Below are 6000 nucleotides of genomic sequence, written 5' to 3'. Positions count from 1 at the left end.
AAGAATGTCATTATATGTAACGTTAATCATTATATATTATTTAAAAATATAGGGAATTAAGTTAAATTTTACCAAGATTTAAAAAATGAGTGTTAATTGTTGCCTTAAAATAAATTATTTCTTCAATAACTATACATATGAATTAGAATAATCCTAAAATTAATGCACTTACATTGACATAGTAAATGAGTACAACTTAATAGTTTAAATCTAACATATCTTAACAACTTAAATCCTCTAGTCAAAACTAAAAATTAAATCTAACTTGGCATAATACTAATTATCAACTAAAACACAAATTAGATATAGCGGCATATAATCGAGCACTTGGCGTGCAAAACTATGAAACAACAAGAAATAGCACAACCAAATATTTCTTCAATATCAATTCACACAAATCAGCATCAATGACACAACAATCAGCAGCACATTACATAAATTCAATAGAAAATCAATCAATCCAGTCCAAACAAATTAAAATTAGAATCAAGAAACTAACAACATGTTGAACTATATATAAACTAACAACAATTTCAATCAAAAAAATCCTACATGTTATGTTTATTGTTATAATCAAGAGATAAATTCTGGATAAAATTAATTGGTTGATCTATTTAAGTTGATGAAAATGCATGCACCTGTTATAAATTATATATATTTCTATGTAACATAGATGGTATGAAATTGGTTTCTACTAGTTTGGTTTCTGCTACATCTGTATGTCATATGCAGGACTTGATTTCTGCTGTGGAAGAGGTAATGCCACAGGTCCATCATCGTTTCTGTGTACGACACCTATGGCAAAATTTCAACAAACAATGGAAGGATCTTGAGCTGAGGAGATTTCTTTGGGAGTGTGCTACCTCAACCATATTCTAAGACTTTATGGACAACATGGACAAGATAAAGAGGGTGAGTGAAGAAGCATGGACATACCTCAACAAATGGTCGAGGCATTCATAGACAAAGTCTTAATTTTTCCACAGGCCAAAGCTGGATAATATTTCCAACAATGCATGTGAAATTTTCAATGCACGGATCAAGGAGGCTAGGAGCAAGTCAATCATCACATTGCTTGAAGAGGTAAGGATGTTTGTTATGAGATCGATTGCAAAGAACAAAGTAAAGTTGAACAACCATGTCGAAAAATTTCCTCCTGTTATTCAGAGCCAGTTAGAAAAGGTTAGGAAAAAATAAAAGAATTGGGTCCATGTATGGACTAGAGATAAAGACTATGAAAAGTTTTGAGGTTCATGGACACCCAACAAATATAGTTGTTGATCTAGGAAAAAGACTTTATAACTGCCAGTTCTGAATGTTAACATGTAATGTTTTTTACTTTTACAACAACTTTATTTTTTAGTTTCAATATAAGTGGCCTTACATGAATTATTATGTGATGGTCTGGAGTTAAATTGGAAATGATTAATTTACTGTAGGCATTTCCTATGTTTATGCTTGTGTTGCTCTTGCACGAGTGAACAAGAGACCTAAGGATTTTTGTCACCCTTTGATCACAATAGAGTCATAGAAGAAGACCTATGCACATCATATCAATTCTCTCCCAAGTCAATCCATGTGAAAAAAATCAATCTACAATCATCCACAAGCTCCTAATATTAAACAAAAACTAGAAAAACTCACAACCAAAAAGAAGAAAGGATGCTGATAAGGGTACTCATGGAAATAAGAAAGCTAAACCAACTGTTAGTCTAAAGAGACATCTGAAGCCATTCACATGCACATATTGTGAAATAAAAGACCACACCAAAAGGGGATGTAAAAAAAGAGAGCTGATGAGCTTGCTGCTGTTCTTGTAGCTGCAGTGGCTACTGTGGCGACTGCCAAGTCCAAAGCTACTCCTATTGGGAGTACACCTGCAGCTAAAGCAAGCAATACTGTCAAAGAGGCACCACAAGTAGTTGAAGCTCCTCCTGGTACAGGTATCTAAAATCATCCACATGTGACTGTTACTATCACAGACAATCTTCCACCACCCGTGGGAATTGACTTATCCCCACCAAATTATGGTGGAACACAAGATGAGATAAAATTTGATCCTAACATTTATTTTCTACTTTTTTGTCATAGCTCCTAATTCACACTAATTCAAACTAACAATAACTTTCCTAATTTTAATCAAGCACCACCACCAACAATAACAAAAAGGCCACATAAATTACCAACCAAAAGGAGAAACTCTAAACCACTAGTAACTGCTTCTGTTGATCCCATGCAAGGAGCAAGTGCAGCAACATCTTCTAGGTTAGCAAATTTTCTGAAGTTTTTTCCAACTCCGATATTCAAAGCACGAAGAAAAAAAAATACTTGATATTGAATGTATTAGCTGCTGATGTTTGATTAAAGGAATTTCGGTATCAATTTTTTTTTGTTATTTCTATTTAAGAATAGTACATAACCAGACTGTATGGTTTCTTTTTTTTGTAGTGAATACTTTACAATGACCCTTTAAATTTGGAGATCTTCTTGTGTTTCTTTCTGATTGCTATTTTATGGTGTTTATATGTGTTACATTGACAATGTGTTAATTATAATTAAAAAAACTGCTATTATTAATTTACTTCTTCTATTCGTTCAATTTGGTTTTTATTTTCGTAATCTATCTACACAGACCGTACCAATAAAGCAAGGAGTGCCCATATATTCATAAACATATGCTTTTAAACGCAATTGTTATATTTTTACCATCACAGCTAAAATAACAACTAACAAGAAAAAAATCATCAATCCTAACATTTGTATTATATATTTTTAGGTCCTTAATTCAGCCACCAAATTGTTAATCCTCAAAGCAAGACTGACGCTCACTTCTTCATTGTTATTTGCTGTAGCATCTTCTAAATTTCCATTATCATCTTTTACAATGTCTGCCATTCGAAAAAACTTGCACCATCTTTTTCCACTACTTTGTGTGTAGCAAATTTAAGAGTTAGCATAAAAAAACTCAACAATAATTCTTAAAAAACACTCACATTATAATTTGGGCATCCAAAAAAGGACTTATTTGGGTGAGTATCTATTCCAAACCATCGGAGCACAGGACGTTTCCCACACCCATACCGCTCTGACACTCGCAAGGTTCTGCTCCAACTTGGCATCTTTGTTGTTGATCAAATAGAACTCCCATCACCTTCATTTGAACGTTCAACCATCGTTCCAACCAGTACAGCAACGGCGAAGAAAACAAACAAGAAAGAAGAAGAAGAAGAAGAAGTGGTGTGCTACTTCTGCAATTAGGGTAAAAAAAAGGGGATTACGACTAAATTGGGTTAAACACTTTCAATTGTTACCTCATGTAACTGTTAGACACTCCAGGGTGCCAGGTCAATGCCAGGTCACTCCCGCCGAGAAGCAACTTGAACGAAAAATTGCAAAGGGATGAACTTGGTGTGTTTTTTTCAAGGTTCTGAAAACCGGTTTGAACCGGCGGTCGAACTGGTCGAACCGTGAACCAGTGAGGTTTTCGGTTCGAACAGAAGTCATAACCGTTCTTTTTAAAAATCGTTATTAAACCATCGAACCGGCCGGAAACCGGCCAGTCGAACCGAACCGGTACCCGGCCGGTTTTCAGATTTTCCACCAAAACGGCAAAACCTAATCCTCTTCTCTCGTCCTTGAGCACTCACTTCACTCACACACACACTACCCGCAGCAACATTTGGCCTTCGAGCTCCTCCATCACTCTGTCGCTTGCTCCGTCCAGCCACTGCCGTGCCACCTCGCCGTCGCAACTGTCATCTCCAGCCACTCTCCCCTAAGCCATTCCCCCAATCCTCAGTCCTTCCTCTCTCAACTCTCAACCCTAGGTTACAGTCTTCCCTACCACCGCAAGGCTCAACTCAGCGTAAAACAATTAGTGCCTCCGGTTGTATATTCTCCTGGTAGCCCATCGCACGTCGTGGATCGTCGTGCTCATTGCCTAGTCGATCGTCGCCCTCACCTTCTCATCACCGGTGTTCTTGCTCCTTCTCCTTCATACTCTGCTCATTGCTCATTTCTCAGAGTCTCATACCGAAAGTAATGGTTAGTTTCTTTCCTTTTTTTTGTTCATTTGTTGTTCAGATTCAGAGATGTCCCTTTCCTCCTTTGCTTGGTAATATTAGTATGATTTAGTTTATTCATTCAAGATCTTGCTTAGGTTTTTTTTATGCTTAATCACTTAGTTGGGCATTTGGTTAAATTGGGAATAATTGTGCAGAACAATAACTGGATGAACATTGCATATCTTGTTTTAGTTAGTGGTTCTTTTAATTAGTAGGTTGCAGTTTTAGTTCTTATTTGGTTGTTGGATTGCTATATTAACTTATTTTGTTATGCTCTTGATCTTTCTAATTTGTTACTTTGATAAACTGTTGTTCTAGGGGCTGTTATTGATTTTGTAAACTGTAATTGTTAGATTGTGCTGGTTTTGACATTTTAATAACTTATTAATTTGATAAATTATATTTGTGGTTTGTTATTTTTTATTTTGATATAGGTGCATAGGGAAGGAACTAGACAAAAGGTTATTCAATGTAATACTGAACACTATTAGTAATACGAACAAAGGTAATTCAATGTTCTTCACATCAATTCCTTAGTTCTAAGCTTGATGCAGGTGTCCACAAGGAAGGAACGACAAGCTATCTTAGATATGCTTCCTTAGATGTTATGTTTTTCTTAGATGAGTTTGTGGAATGTTAAGAAAACCCATAACGAGAAGTTCTGTTCCCCGCGCTCCAGCTTTGTTTTTAATGATTAGTATGTTGTTCCAGTTCTTGTTTTCTTGTTGGTTTACTATATTTTAAAGCTTTAGTTGTTCTTGTTATTTTGATTTTCAGTTCAAATTGATCTTATTAACTTGTTAATTTGATAAATTAATGTTTTAGTGCTATTCTTAACTTTTAAATTTTAGATTGTTAAGTTGTTATGTTGTTCTTGACCTTTTGATAATTTGTTAATTTTATAAATTGTTATTGTTATGGTTTGCTGTTCTTGATTTGATAAATTGTTCATGTTATTAGTGTTGATTTGATAAATTATTCATGTTGTTGATCTTAATTTGCTAAATTGTTCATGATGTTGATCTTAATTAATTGTTCTTGACTTCTTTATTAGAAAGAGAATGAAATTGAGGTATATCAATTTACAGGTAGCTATAAATTAAAAAGAGGATATTCACTGGACAGAGCTCCTTTGTTACTTCATTAAATATTTTTTTGGGTTTCTAATGCAATACCTGAGATTAAGAATTGAATGGAAGATGAGCAATTTGACATGTAATATGAAGATGGCGAATAATTGATTGGTTTGTGATTGATTATTTATTTTTTTGTTATTTGACTTTTGTGTTTGTATTTAGATAAGATTATAATAGTGGTTGATGTAATACTTTTAATTTGGATAATATTTAAAAGATTATATTAGTCTATAATTATATTTTTGTGTGTTTATTTATATTTTATTTATTATTTTTTTACAAAACGATTTTTTTGGTTCAACTACGGTTGAACCAGTTGAACCTATAAACCAATAAATCAGTTACTAGAGCGGTTCGATAATCGATTCGGTTTTTAGAATCTTAGTTTTTTTCAATCTCGAGGACATAAGTAATGCAATTAAAAAATCAGAGACTAAATCGGTGTATTTCGTAAATTTCAGGAACTATTTTGAAGTTTAACTCCACTTTAATTATTTGGTGGTAGGATAATTTCAATTCTCATTAAATATAATAATCAACATTGATGGTTTTATATATGTTTCATCAGGGACTTTATAGAGCATTGAGAATACATACGGCAAATTCACATGACGCTAAAATTAATTATTATGACTTTGAAATTTTATATCATTTTAATTTTTATTCATCAATCAATAATTATTTAACAAGGGTAATGAATAATTATTTTTTTATAAGTTTTGGATGTGTTAAGAAATTATTTAGTGTGCTTTATAGTTTTAGATGTATTAAAAATTATTTATGTTAAAAAAAATATAAGC

The sequence above is a fragment of the Arachis hypogaea genome, chromosome 3 (assembly GCF_003086295.3).
Source record: "Arachis hypogaea cultivar Tifrunner chromosome 3, arahy.Tifrunner.gnm2.J5K5, whole genome shotgun sequence".
Taxonomy (NCBI): Eukaryota; Viridiplantae; Streptophyta; class Magnoliopsida; order Fabales; family Fabaceae; genus Arachis; species Arachis hypogaea.
Note: the sequence above shows the minus strand (reverse complement) of the source record.